The sequence below is a fragment of the Aotus nancymaae genome, unplaced genomic scaffold (genome assembly GCF_030222135.1).
Source record: "Aotus nancymaae isolate 86718 unplaced genomic scaffold, 86718_ANA_hifiasm-v0.15.2.pri h1tg000081l, whole genome shotgun sequence".
NCBI classification, from domain to species: Eukaryota; Metazoa; Chordata; class Mammalia; order Primates; family Aotidae; genus Aotus; species Aotus nancymaae.
The window spans coordinates 1,016,708-1,032,538 of NW_026988496.1; positions in this window are offsets into that span (position 1 = coordinate 1,016,708).

The window sequence follows — 15,831 nt, forward strand, 5'->3', positions numbered from 1 at the left end:
TGGGCAACATAATAAGATCCTGTCTCAAAAAAAAAAAAAAAAAATTAGCCGGGCATGGTGGTGCATGCCTGTATTCCCAGTTACTCGGGAGGCTGAGGTGGAAGAATGTCTTGAGCCTAGGAGATTGAGGCTGCAGTGAGCCATGATCATACACTGTACCCCAGTCTGGATGATAGAGCAAGACTCTGTCTCAAAAAAAAAAAAAAGGAAAAGAAAGAAAAGAAAGCAATGATACTATGGACAATTCAATGTACATAAATTCAGCAACTTAGAAGATATAAGCTAATATCTCGAAAACCTCTAATCACACAAACTTACCCAATATCAAATAGATAACTTGAATATTTCTATAAATAGATTGAATTCATAATTAAATACCTTCAAAACAAGAAAACTACAGACCCAGGTGGTTTCACTGGTGAATTCTATCATACATTTAAAGAATAGCAAGTCACCAAATCCTTCCCCAAAATAGGAGGGAATAGTTCCCAACTCCTTTTATGAGTCTAGTGTTATCCTGATACTGAAACCAAGCAAAGACATGTAAAAAGCATGCAAGCAAGAAACTATAGACCAATAATCCTCGTGAACATAGAAGCAAAAATATTTACAAAATATTAGCAAATCTAATCCAGCAATGTACATAAGGAAAACTGTATCTCAAATAAGTAGAGTTTATTCCAGGAATGCAAGACTTGCTCAATATTTGTAAAAACACTCCCTTACATCCATTATATTAACTGTCTATAAAAGCAAACCACATTATACTATCAGTTGGTAAAGAAAAAACTTTTGATAGAAAAAAATTCAATGGATAAATCATAGTCTTTCAAAAATGCCATTGCAACATTTAAGCATCCACACGCAAAAAAGAACCTGAACTTGCATTTCACACCTTATACAAAATTCAAAATGGATGATGTACTTAAATGTAACACATAAAACTGTAATATTTTAAGAAGAAAATGTAAGAGAAAACCTTCATGACCTGGGGTTACAGGAAGAATTCTTAGACATAATACCAGAAGCATGAGCCATACTAAATCATAAGGAAAAATGTGCTACATTTGATTTCATCAAAATTAAAAACTTTTGTTCTGAGAGAGACCCTGTTAAGAGACTGAAAAGACAGGTATAGAATGGGAGAAAATATTTGTGAATCACATATCCAAGTAACATCCAGAATCAACAAAGGACTCTCAAAAGTCAACAATAAGAAAATAAACAGCTCAATCGAAAAAAGTGGTCAAAGGACTTGAACAGACACTTCACCAAAGAGGATATAAGAATGACAAATAAGCATATGAAAATATGTTCAATATCATTAGCCATTAGGAAAATATAAATTAAAATCACAATATGATACAACTCTACATCTATTAAAATTGCTGAGCTACAAAATAGTGACAACATCAAGTGCTGGTGAGGATGCAGAGCAACTGGAACTCTCATATATTGATGAAGAGAATGCAGAATGGCACAGTCACTCTGGAAAACAGTTTGCTAATTTCTTACAAAGTTAAATATACACTTACCATATGACCCAGCAATATAACTCCTAGTCCTTGCCTTAGAGAAATGAAAACTTATGTCCACAGAAAAACTTGTGCATGAATGTTCATAGCAACCTCATTTATAAGGTTTCAGAAACTGAAAGCAATCAAGATGTCTTTCAACAGAAAAATAGATAAACAACCTCTGGTACACCCATGCACTGAAACACTACTTAGTAATACAAAGGAAGGAACTATTGATACATGTATACCTTGGATGAATGAATCACAAATGCATTAATCCGTTTGTATAATATCCTGAAAAAGGTAAAACTATAGAGACAAAAAAACAGACCACTGGTTGTCAGGATGGGAGAGATGGTGTGACTACAAAGGGACAGAACAAGGGAGATTTTTGGAATGATGGAATTGTTTTGTATCCTAACTGTGGTGTAGTACATGAATCTATCCATGTGTTGAATTCATTGTACTGAAAACAAAACAAAAAAGTTAATTTCACTAGGATAATTTCAAATGTATAATTAGAAATTTTTTTGAATGAGTCACATATAAAGGATTGGAAACCATAATGGCCCACAAAATAGCACCAGTCTGTTCAAAAGCAACATGGGAAGTCAAAAACCAGTGGATCAGTGCCTTCAAAATCCTTGGTGAAAAATATTTTTGGCTTAAAATTATGAACTAAGCTATCAACTCAGTATGATATTGAAGGCAATTTTTGTTCATGCAAATCTCAAAAGATATAATCTCCCATGTACCTTTTTCTGGAAGTTCCTAGAGGATGCGTCCCATCAAAACATAGGAGTAAACTAAAAGAAAAAAAAAAGTGGTGCCTTTGCACTCAATGCCAAGTTTTTGTTACAGATTAATTTTTCTGTAAATTGAACCAATCAGTTATTTTTAATGTTTTGGTTTTTTTCTAATTGTAACAGTGCAGGATTAAATTCTTTTTTTTTTTTGAAACGGAGTCTCGCTCTGTCACCGGCTGGAGTGCAGTGGCGCGATCTCAGCTCACTGCAACCTCTGCCTCCCTGGTTCAAGCAATTCTCCTGCCTCAGCCTTCCGAGTAGATGGAACTACAGGCACACACCACCATGCCCAGCTAATTTTTGTATTTTTAGTAGAGACGATGTTTCACCATGTTGGCCAGGATGGGTTCGATCTCTTGACGTCGTGATCCACCCGCCTCAGCCTCCCAAAGTGCTGGGATTACAGCATGAGCCACCGCGCCCGGCCAGGATTAAATTCTATTAAAAATTTGCCCTAAAATAAGAAATACTACTGATTTTTGTACATTGATTTTGTATCCTCATGCTTTACTGGAGTCATTTATCAGTTTCAGGAGCCTTTTGGCAGAGTCTTTAGAGTTTCCTAGGTACGGAATAATATCATCAGGGAAGAGAAATAGTTTGACTTCATTTCCCATTTGGACTTGGATGCCTTTTATCTTTTATTTCTTTATCTTGTCTGAATACTCTGGCTAAGACTTTATATATGTATATATGTATGTATATATATGTATGTATGTATATATATGTATGTGTGTGTGTATATATATGTATACATATATGTGTGTGATATATATACATATATATACCTCTATGTTAAGAAACCAGTAATTGAAATGAATTTCCTCAAGATGAAAAAGGTTTCTACAGAGAAAAGTTGAACAAGATGGTGGAATAGATGCCTACATCATTTGTCCCCCTGCAGGAACACCAGATTTTAACAACTATCTGCATACAGGAAAGCACCACTACAAGAACCAAAAATCAGGGGAGCAATCACAGTACCTAGTTTTGATTTCATATTGCTGAAACAGGCATTGAAGAGTGTCAGAGGGTCTTGAATCGCTGATACCACCCCTACCTGATCCCCCAGCAACAACCATGCAACAGCACAGAGTCTGTGAACTTTGGATAAGGAGAGTGCTGTGACTGGGGACTTTACATTAAACTCAGTACTGCCCTATCATAGTGGAGAGCAAAGCAGTGCTGGGCTCAGCCAGCACCCATGCATGGAGGGAGCATTTGGACCAGCCCTCCTAGCCAGGGGGAATCACCCATGCTAGTGATCAGAACTTGAGTTTCTCAGCAAGCCTCACTACCATGGGCCAAAGTGCTCTGGGTCCTAGGTAAACTTGAAAGGCAATCTAGGACACAAGGACTGCAATTCTTAGGCAACTCCTAGTGCTGGGCTGGACTCAGAGCCAGAGGACTAGAGCAGCATGTGATCAAGGAGGACACTGCCAGGGTGGCTAAGGGAGTCCTTGCTCCACCCCTCCCCCAACTCCAGGCTGTGCAGCTCACAGCAACGAAAGTGACTCCTTCCTTCTGCTTAAGAATAAAAAAGCAAAGAGTAAAGAGGACCCTGTCTTGCATCTTGGATACCAGCTCAGCCACAGTAGGATAGAGCATGAGTCAGAGTTGTGAAGCTCCCATTCCAAGTCCTAGCTCCCAGCCAACATTTCTAGACACAACCTGGGCCAAAAGAGAACCTGCTGCCTTGAAGGGAAGGACCCAATCCTGGCAGGATTAATCACCTGCTGATTAAAGAGCCCTTGGGCCTTGAATAACCAGCAGTGATACCCAGGTAGTATGCCATGGGCCTTGAGCTCTGAGATGTGCTAACTACAGGTGTGACCCAGCACATTCCCAGCTGTGGTGGCCATCAGGAGAGATGCCTTCTGCTTGAGAAAAGCAGAGGGACGAGTAAAGGAGACTGTCTCACACCTTAGGTAGCAGCTTAGCTACAGGGGAGCAGAGAAACAAGCAGGCTGTTAGGGTCCCCGAGTCCAGGCCTAGGCCTTTGGACAGCATTTCTAGACCTTCCCAGGGCCAGAGGGGAACCCACTGGCCTGAAGGGTGAGTTGCAGGCCTGGAAGTATTAACCACAAATGAATAGGAAAGCCCTTGGGCTTTAAATGAACACCAATGGTGGCCTGGCAGAGTGCCTTCATAGGCGGATTGTGGTGGTGGCCAGAGGGAGAGGCTCCTCTGCCTCTGTAGAAAGGAGAGGGAAGATCGAGAAGGACTTTGTCTTTTGTGGTTTGAGTGCCAGCTTAGCCACAGTAGAACAGAACATTTGGCAAATTTCTAAGGCTTTTGACTCAAATCCTTGGCTCCCAGACAGCATCTCTGGGCACACCTGGAGCCTGGAGGAGCTCACTGCCCTAGAGGGAAGGACACAAACCTGGCTGGCTTCACTACCTGATGATTACAGAGCCCTAGGACCTTAAGTGAACATGGGAGATAGCCAGGTAGTGATTACATTGGGCCTTGGGCAAGATTCAGTGATATGCTGGCTTCAGGTCTGACCCAGTGGTGGTGTACACAGGGGTGCTTGCATCACCACACCTCCAGTTCCAGGTGGCTCCACACAAAGAGATCCCATTTGTGGGGGAGAAAGTAAGAGAAAAGAATAAGAATCTCTGCCTGGTAATCCAGATAATTCTTCTGGATCTTATCCAAGACCACCAAGGCAGTACCTCTACAAGTCTACAAAAACCACAGTGATATTGGGCTTAGGTCCCAAGTCCCTTTGGATACCTGGAATGCCTACTCAAGAAGGATGGACACAGACAAGACCAGAGTGTGAACATTACAATAAATACCTAACTTTTCAATGTCCAGACACTGAGAGACATCTACAAGCACAAAGATCATCCGGGAAAATATGATCTCACCAAACAAACTAAGAAAGGAACCAAGGATCAATCCTGGAGAAACAGAGAAATGTGACCTTTCAGGCAGCAAAGTCAAAATAGCTGTTTTGAGAAAACTCAAAGAAATTAAAGATAACACAGAGAAGGAATCAGAATTCTATCAAAAAATTCAACAAAAATGTTGAAATTAAAAAGAATGAAGAAGAAATTCTAGAGTTAAAAAATGCAATTGATATAGTGAAGAATGAATCAAAATCTCTTAATAGCAGAATTGATCAAGCAGAAGAAAAAAATAGCGAGCTTGAAGACAGGCTATTTGAGAATACACAGTCAGAGGAGAAAAAAGAAAAAGTCAGAGGAGACAAAAAAAAGAATAAAAAACAATGAGGCAGAAATAAATGAATTTGAAATGAAGAAAACAATACAAAAGATCAACAAAAGAAAAAGTGGTTTTTTCTTTTGACAAACCTTTAGCCAAACTAATGAAGAAAAAAAAGAGAGAAGACCCAAATATATAAAATCAGAAATGAAAAAGGAGACATTACAATTGATACTGCAGCAATTCAAAGAATTATTAATGGCCATGAGCAACTATTTGCCAATCAACTGGAAAATCTAGAAGAAATAGGCAAATCCTTAGACACATACAACATATCAAGATTGAACCATGAAGAAATCCAAAATCTGAACAGACCAATAACAAGTAATGAGATCAAAGCTGTAATAAAAAGTCTCCCAGTAAAGAAAAGCCCAGGACCCGACAGCTTCACTGCTGAATTCTACCAGACATTTAAAGAAGAACTAATATCAATACATTCAAACTATTCCAAAAAATGGAGGAGAAGGGAGTACTTTCAAACTCATTCTACAAGGCCAGTATTACCCTGATACCAAAGCCAGACGATGCGTGTGTGTGCGTGCACACACATACACACACAAACTACAGGCCAATTTCTTTGATGAATATTGATGCAAAAATCCTCAACAAAATACTAGCAAACTGGACTTCTGCCAAGATGGCTGAATAGGAACAGCTCCAGTCCGCAGTTCCCAGCAAAGAGTGAGCCAGAAGGCAAGTGATCTCCACATTTCCAACCAATGTAGCGGGTTCATCTCATTGGGACTGGTTAGACAGTGGGTGTAGCCCAAGGAGGGCAAACAGAAGCAGGATGGGGCATTGCCTCACCTGGGAAGTGCAAGGGGCCAGAGAACTCCTTCTCCTAGCTAAGGGAAGCCATTAGGGACTTTTCTGGACACTCCAGCACTCTGGCTCAGATACTGTGCTTTTTCCCATGGTCTTCACAACCCACAGACCAGAAGATTCTCTCCAGCGACTACAACACCAGCACCCCAGGTTTCCAGCACAAAACTGGGTGGCCATTTTAGCCACAGCAGTTTTTTTTTACCTCCTACCCCAGTGGTGCCTTGAATGCCAGCAAGACAGAACAGCTTATTCCCCTGTGCTGAAGCCAGGGAGTCAAGTGATCTGGCTCAATGGGTCCCACCACCACAAAGACCAGCAAGCTAAGATCCACTGGTTTGAAATTCTCGCAGCCAGCACAGCAGTCTGTGCTCAACCTGGACATTCAAGCTCGGTGGGGGAAGGGGCACCTGCCATTTCTGAGGCTCAGGAAGGTGGTTTTAACCACTCTTGTGTAAACAAAGTCACTGGGAAGTTTACGCAGCAACTAGACAGAGCCCACAGCAGTTTAGCAAGGCCTCTGCAGGCAGACTGTGACTGGACTCCCTTCTTGCGTGGCAGGGCATCTCCAAAAAGAGGCAGCAGCCCATCAGGGACTTATAAATAAAGCCCCCAACTTCCTGGGACAGAGCATTTAGGAAAAGGGGCAGTTGTGGGTTCTGCTTCAGCAGACTTAAACGTCCTTGCCCAGCAGCTCCAAAGGGAGCAACAGATCTCCCAGCATAGCAGTTGAGCTCTGATAAGGGACAGACTGCCTCCTCAAGTGGCTCCCTGGTCCCCATTTATCCTGACTGAGACATATCATACTGGAGAGCTCTGGCTGACATCTGGCAGGTACCCTTCTGGGACGAAGCTACCGGAGAAAAGAAGAGGCAGCAATCTTTGCTATTCTGCAGCCCCTGTGAGTGATTCCCAGGCAAGCAGGGTCTGGAGTGGACCTCCAGAAGACGTGTAGCAGAGAGGTCTGACTGTTAGAAGGAAAACTAACAAACAGGAAGAAATAGCTTCAACATTAAGAGAAAGGGCATTCACTCAAAGACCCCATCCAAAAGTCACCAACTTCAAAGAACAAAGATAGATAAATCCCCAAAGATGGGAAGTAACCAGCACGAAAAGGCTGAAATCACCAAAAACCAGAACACCTCTTCTCCTCCAAGGGACCACAACTCCTTACCAGCAAGGGAACAAAACTGGATAGAGAATGAGTTTGATGAATTGACAGAAACAGGCTTCAGAAGGTGGGTAATAACAAACTTCTTTGAGCTAAAGGAGCATGTTCTAACCCAATGCAAGGAAACTAAGAATTTTGAAAAAAGGTTAGAAGAAATGCTAACTAGAATAACCAGCATAAAGAAGAACATAAATGACTTGATGGAGATGAAAAGCACAGCACGAGAACTTTGTGAAGCATACACAAGTTTCAATAGCCAAATTGATCAAGTGGAAGAAAGGATATCAGAGATTGAAAATCAACTCAATGAAATAAAGTGGAGGGAAGGATCCAAGATGGCCAAATAGGAACAGCTCTGGAATGCAGCTCCCAGCAGGAACAATGTAGAGGGTGAGTGCCCACTGCATTTCCAAACAAATTTTCACTGCACACAGACCAGGAGATTCCCAGGCCGAAAAGCACCACAAGTTTTCAGCACAGTGGTTTCAGCTGGTGCTGGTTTGGCACACAGAAACTCACACAAATCTGGGCCACCATTTCAACTGGTGCCTGGAATGCCTGGGAGACACAGCTGCCCATTCAACTGAAAGAGAGGTGGCTGAGACAGGGAGCCAGGCGATCTGGCTTGGCGGGTACCACCCTCACAAAACAAGCAATCTGAAACGCTCTGGATTGAGAGCTTCCCAGCAAGTGCAGCTGGACCCAGGATGGTCCAGCTCAGTGGGGGGAAGGGCGACCACCACTACCGAGGCAGTCCGCCACTACCAAGGCAGTTCACACAGCAGCTGGGCAGAGCCTGCAGCAACTCAGCAACACCTCTGCTAGCAGACTGTGACCAGACTATTCTGTGTGGGGCAGGGCATCTATGAAAAAAGGCAGCAGCACGATAGGAACTTATAAATAAAGCTGACCTTCCTAGGACAGAGCACCTGTGAAAAGAGGTGGTTATGAGTTCTGCTGCAGCAAACTTAAAAGTACCTGCCCAGTCTGCACAGAACAATGGAGCTCCCAGCACAGCACTTGAACTCCTATAAGGGACAGACTGTCTCCTCAAGCAGCTCCCTGACCCCCATATACCCAAAGAGACACCTCATAAAGGAGAGCTCAGGCCTACATCTGGCAGGTACCCTTCTGGGGCAAAGATAACAGAAGAAGAAACCGGCAGCAACCCTTACTGTTCTGCAGCCCCCACGGTGATCCCCAGGCAAGCAGGGTCTGGAAAGGACCTCCAGCAATCCTGCAGCAGAGGGGCCTGACTGTTATAAGGAAAACAAAGAAACAGAAAGAAATAATTTCATCATCAACAAAAAGGACGTCCACTCAGAGACCCCATCCGAAAGTCAACAACTACAAAGACCACAGGTAGATAAAGCCACTAAGATGGGAAGAAACCAGCACAAAAAGGATGAAAACACCAAAAACCAGAACACCTCTCCTCCTCCAAAGGATCACAACTCCTCACCAGCTAGGGATCAAACATGGATGGAGAATGAATCAGGAATTGACAGAAACAGTCTTCAGAAGGTGGGTAATAACAAACTTATCAGAGCTAAAAGAACATGTGCTAACCCAATGCAAAGAAACTAAGAACCTAGAAAAAAGGTTAGATGAGATGCTAACTAGAATAAACAGCTTAGAGAAGAATATAAACGACTTGATGGAGCTGAAAAACACAGCACGAGAACTTTGCGAAGCATACACAAGTTTCAATAGCCAAATCAACAAAGCAGAAGAAAGGATATCAGAGATTGAAGATCAACTCAATGAAATAAAATGAGAAGGCAAGAATAGGTAAAAAAAAGGGTGAAAAGAAATTAACAAAGCCTCCAAGAACTATGGGATTATGTGAAAAGACCTAATCTACGTTTGATAGGTGTACCTGAATGTGATGGAGAGAATGAATCCAAGCTGGAAAACACTTCAGGATACTACCCAGGAGAACTTCCCCAACCTAGCAAGGCAGGCCAGCATTCAAGTCTAGGAAATACAGAGAATGCCACAAAGATATTCCTCAAGAAGAGCAACCACAAGGCACATAATTGTCAGATTCACCAGGGTTGAAATGAAGGAAAAAATGCTAAGGGCAGTCAGAAAGAAAGGTCAGGTTACTCACAAAGGGAAGCCCATCAGACTCACATGGATCTCTCTGCAGAAACCTAAAAGCCAGAAGAGAGTGGGGGCCAATATTCAACATCCTTAAAGAAAAGAACATTCAACCTAGAATTTCATATCCAGCCAAACTAAGCTTCATAAGTGAAGGAGAAAGAAAATCCTTTATGGACAAGCAATTGCTGAGAGATTTCGTCACCACCAGGCCTACCTTACAAGAGCTCCTGAAAGAAGCACTAAACATGGAAAGGAACAACTAGTACCAGCCACTCCAAAAACATACCAAATGGTAAAGACCATCGACACAATGAAAAAAATGTGTCAACTACCAAGGAAAACATTCAGCTAGCATCAAAATGGCAGGATCAAATTCACACATAACAATATTAACCTTAAATGTAAATGGGCTAAATGCCCCAATCAAAAGTCACACACTGGCAAACTGGATAAAAAGTCAAGACCCATCAGTGTGCTGTATTCAGGAAACCCATCTCACGTGCAAGGACACACATAGGCTCAAAATGAAGGGATGGAGGAAGATGTATCAAGCAAATGGAGAGCAAAAAAAAAGCAGGAGTTGCAATCCTAGTCTCTGATAAAATGGACTTTAAACCAACAAAGATCAAAAGAGACAAAGAAGGGCATTACATAATGGTAAAAGGATCAATGCATCAAGAAGAGCTAACGATCCTAAATATATATGCACCCAATACAGGAGCACCCAGGTACATAAAGCAAGTTCTTAATGACCTACAAAGAGACTTAGACTCCCACACAATAATAGTGGGAGACTTTAACACTCCACTGTCAATATTAGACAGATCAATGAGACAGAAAGTTAACAAGGATATCCAGGACTTGAACTCAGATCTGGACCAAGCAGACCTAATAGATATCTACGGAAATCTCCACCCCAAATCCACAGAATATACCATCTTCTCAGCACCACGCTGCACCTACTCTAAAATTGACCACATAATTGGAAGTAAATTACTCCTCAGCAAATGCAAAAGAATGGAAATCATAACAAACAGTCTCTCAGACCACAGGGTAATCAAATTAGAACTCAGGATTAAGAAACTAACTCAGAACCACACAACTTCATGGAAACCGAACAACCTGCTCCTGAATGTCAACTGGATAAACAATGAAGTGAAGGCAGAAAAAGAGATGTTCTTTGAAACCAATGAGAAAGAAGACACAATGTACCAGAAACTCTGGGACACATGTAAAGTGTCTAGAGGGAAATTTATAGCAATAAATGCCCACATGAGAAGCAAGGAAAGATCTAAAATTGACGCCCTATCATCAAAATTGAAAGAGCCAGAGGAGCAAGATCAAAAAAACTCAAAAGCTAGCAGAAGACAAGAAATAACTAAGATCAGAGTAGAACTGAAGGAGATAGAGACACAAAAAAACCTTCAAAAAATCAATAAATCCAGGAACTGGTTTTTTGAAAAGATCAACAAAATAGACAGACTCCTAGCCAGATTAACAAAAAAGAAAAGGGAGAATCGAATAGGTGTAATAAAAAATGATACAGGGGATATCACCACTGATTCCACAGAAATACAAACTACAATCAGAGATTACTACAAACAACTTTATGCACATAAACCAGTAAACCTGGAAGAAATGGATAAATTCCTGGACACATACACCCTCTCAAGACTAAACCAGGAGAACTTGAATCCCTGAATAGACCAATAACAAGGGCTGAAGTTGAGGCAGCAATTAATAGCCTATCAACCAAAAAAAGTCCAGGACCAGATGGGTTCACACCTGAATTCTAGCAGATGTACAACGAGGAGCTGATACCATTCCTTCTGAAACTATTCCAAACAATTCAAAAAGAGGGAATCCTCCCTAACTCATTTTATGAGACCAACATCATCCTGATACCAAAACCCGGCAGAGACACAACTGAAAACGGAAATTGCAGGCCAATATCTATGATGAACATTGATGCAAAAATCCTCAATAAAATATTGGCAAACTGGATCAAACAGCACCTCAAAAAGCTTATCCATCATGATCATGTCGGCTTCGTCCCTGGGATGCAAGACTGGATCAACATACACAAATCTATAAATGTAATTCATCACACAAACTTAACTAAAGACAAAAATTGCATGATTATCTCAATAGATGCAGAGAAGGCTTTCAACAAAATTTAACAGTCCTTTGTGCAAAAAACTCTCAATAAACTAGGTATTAATGGAACGTATCTCAAAATAATAAGAGCTATTTATGATAAACCCACAGCCAATATAATACTGAATGGGCAAAAACTGGAAGCATTCCCTTTGAAAACTGGCACAAGACAAGGACGCCCTCTCTCACCACTCCTATTCAACATAGTATTGGAAGTTCTGGCCAGGGCAATCAGGCAAGAAAAAGAAATAAAAGGTATTCAATTAGGAAAAGAGGAAGTCAAATTGTCTCTATTTGCAGATGACATGATTGTATATTTAGAAGACCCCATCATTTCAGCCTAAAGTCTCCTTAAGCTAATAAGCAACTTCAGCAGACTGTCAGGATACAAAATCAATGTGGAAAAATCACAAGCATTCCTATACACCAATAACAGACAAACAGAGAGCCAAATCATTTGTGACTTCACATTCACAATTGCTACAAAGTGAATAAAATACCTAGGAATACAACTAACAAGGGATGTGAAGAAACTCTTCAAGGAGAACTACAAATCACTGCTCAAGGAAATAAGAGAGGACACAAACAAATGGAAAAACATCCCATGCTCATGGTTACGAAGAATCAAGATTGTGAAAATTGCCATACTATCCCCATCAAGCTACCATTGACTTTCTTCACAGAATTGGAGAAAATCACCTTAAACTTCATATGGAACCCGAAAGAGCCCACATAGCCAAGAAAATCCTAAGGAAAACAACAACAACAAAGCTGGAGGCATCAGGGTACCATGAGGGTACCTGACTTCAAACTATACTACAAAGTTATAGTAATCAAAACAGCATGGGACTGATACCAAAACAGAGATATAGACCAATGAAACAGAACAGAGGCCTCAGAAGTAATGCCATACATCTACAACCATCCAATCTATGACAAACCTGACAAAAACAAGCAATGGGGAAAGGATTCCCTATTTAATAAATGGTGTTGGGAAAACTGGCTAGCCATAAGCAGAAAGCTGAAACTGGATCCCTTCCTTACACCTTATGCAAAATTTAACTCCACATGGATTAAAGATTTAAACGTAACACCTAACAATGTAAAAAACCCTAGAAGGAAACCTAGGTGATACCATTCAGGACATAGGCATCGGCAAGGACTTCATGACTAAAACACCAAAAGCAATGGCAACAAAAGCCAAAATAGACAAATGAGATCTAATTAAACTTAAGAGCTTCTGTACAGCAAAAGAAACTATCACAGAGTGAACTGGCAACCAACAGAATGGGAAAAAGCTTTTGCAATCCATCTGACAAAGGGCTAATATCCAGAATCTACAAAGAACTTAAACAAATTTACAAGAGAAAATCAAACAACCCCATGAAAAAGTGGGTGAAGGACATGAGCAGACACATTTCAAAAGAAGACATTTATGTAACCAACAAACATATGAAAAAAAGCTCATTATCACTTGTCATTAGAGAAGTGCAAATCAAAACCATAATGAGATACCATCTCACGCCAGTTAGAATGGCAATCATTAACAAATCAGGAGACAACAGATGCTGGAGAGGATGTGGAGAAATAGGAACAGTTTTACCCTGTTGGTGGGAGTGTAAATTAGTTGAACCATTGTGGAAGACAGTGTGGCGATTCCTCAAGGATCTAGAAATAGAAATATCACTTGACCCAGCAATCTCATTACTGCTTATATACCCAAAGAATTTTAAGTCATTCTATTATAAAGACACATGCACATGTATGTTTGTTGTGGCACTGTTTACGATAGCAAAGACTTGGAACCAACCCGAATGCCCATAAAGGATAGACTGGATTAAAAAAAAAATGTGGTACATATACCCCATGGAATACTATGCAGCCATAAAAAGAATGCCCCTTTGCAGGGACATGGATGAAGCTAAAAACCATCATTCTCAGCAAAATGACACAAGAACAGAAAACCAAACACTGCATGTTCTCACTGATAAGTGGGTGTTGAACAATGAGAACACATGGACACAGGGAGGGGAATATCACACACCGGGGCCTTTTGGGGGGTGGGGGGGACTGGGGAGGGATAGCAGGGGATTAGGGGGCTGGGGAGGAATAACATTAGGAGAAATACCTAATGTAGGTGATGGGGGGATGGATGCAGCAAACCACCATGGCATGTTTATACCTACGTAACAGTCCTGCATGATCTGCACATGTACCCCAGAACTTAAAATATAATTTTAAAAAAATAGCCACAAAACAGCAAACAACAACAAAAAAAAACAGGAATGTTAGTGGTCCTTGACTCTCGCCTCCTTGTGGTGGAAATGTGCCCTTCAGATCTCCTGCTGCAGGGAGCAAAGCTGATTGACAAACTCCAGCTACCACTTCTCTGGATCCACCACTGAGTCTGCCCCAAGACCATGCTCCCTCTGGGCAGCTCCCAGCCAGTGATGGAGCATGGCAGGGGTACATGGCTGCAAGACAAGGACTCCTGAACTGACAGCTGCAGCTGGGGACTTCACATCAGTGCAGCCGAATCTTGGTTAGAACTAAACTGCGTGTGAGATTCCTAGCCAACCCTACTTCTCCCACGTCTCTTTTATGGGTTTGACAGTTGTGTCACCCACGAGACTCTCCCCACCTGCTTCTGCTCCTTCCCCTTTATAATTCACAAGCATTTGCCCTACAATGATCTTTCCCATCCAATCACATCCTGGCCTCTATACTTTTGGGGAACCTGAATAAACAAAGGAGGTCCCAGGAGTGGTCTGAGGAAAGATAGTAAGTAGTGAGAGGGGCTTTATGGATGGGCCCACTCACCTTCAGAATGACAAAGAGGATGCCATCCTGACTGATACATGGAGTACGGATGATCTCGAGCACAAAGTGAGCTATGGATGGCTTAAGGTTTCACCCTGTTACTCATGGTAAACATCCAGTGGAGGGTCTCGTCTTCGTCGACAAGAAGATTTGGGCCTTTGAACGGGATGGAGGAAAGAATGTCTACATAAATAGCAGAGGTAGCCGCTAATGGCTAAAAATATTGGCGCCCTTCAGAGACATAATGAGAAACTATGGGATGTCACCAAACAGTTCAGGGCTGGGTGTAAGACCCAGAAGGCCTCTTTGGTTGCTTCCAAGAAGAGCCTCACCTCTTGCAGAAGATGAGCAGACACAACTAAGGAGCACCACATCAACATAATTTGATAGTAAATGATACAGAACTCCAGAGACGATGGCACCCTCAAGCAACACAGGCCTGTTACGTGAAGGATGGGGCCCTGTTTGCAGAAACCCAGGTACCTGAACTATGGGATGGAGATGGCTGGATGGAGTGTGAAGGGTGAGCCTTCCTGCTGTAGCAAGAGCTACCCTGGGCCCCATGCTGGTAGGTGCTACACAACCCTGGCCCCCACAAAGCCACGGGTGCCTCCCTCACAGCCTGCCCCATATGCTCTCTGTCACCTCCCTGGGTAATGCTGAGCCGGATAAGGGAGAATAGAGATTATATGCCAAGCAAGAGATAGCCTGTACAGGCAGGAGCCAGGGAAATACCCCTGGGAATGGATTTTGAGAGTGCTGGATTAAGGGGCTGGAATATAAGACTAGATAAATAAGTCTACACGACTGCGGGCACTTTCTGATGTCTTGAGATTTAACACCCTTGCAAACGTGTTTTTCAGTTTTAGGAGGCTCAGCTCTAAGCAGGAACTCCATGGAGCCCGCCTGCCTGGTTTCTGACCTGCAGCTGACACCCACCAGCCAAACGAATGACCTTGAGCAAGTCAGGAATGTCTCTTTGCCTGCTTCTCCACCTGTAAGAAGGTGGCAATAGCAGACACTTCCACCTAAAACTGTCCAGAGGATGAGTTAACATGTAGCGACAAGGCACAGAAGAGAACCAGACACATAGTGAACGGTGCATAAGCGTTTCACGGATCCTCCCAAACAACCCTCCCAAGTGGCCACCCTCCCCGTTCCATCCCCATCCACCTCTGCAAGTGAGCAAAAGCACTGC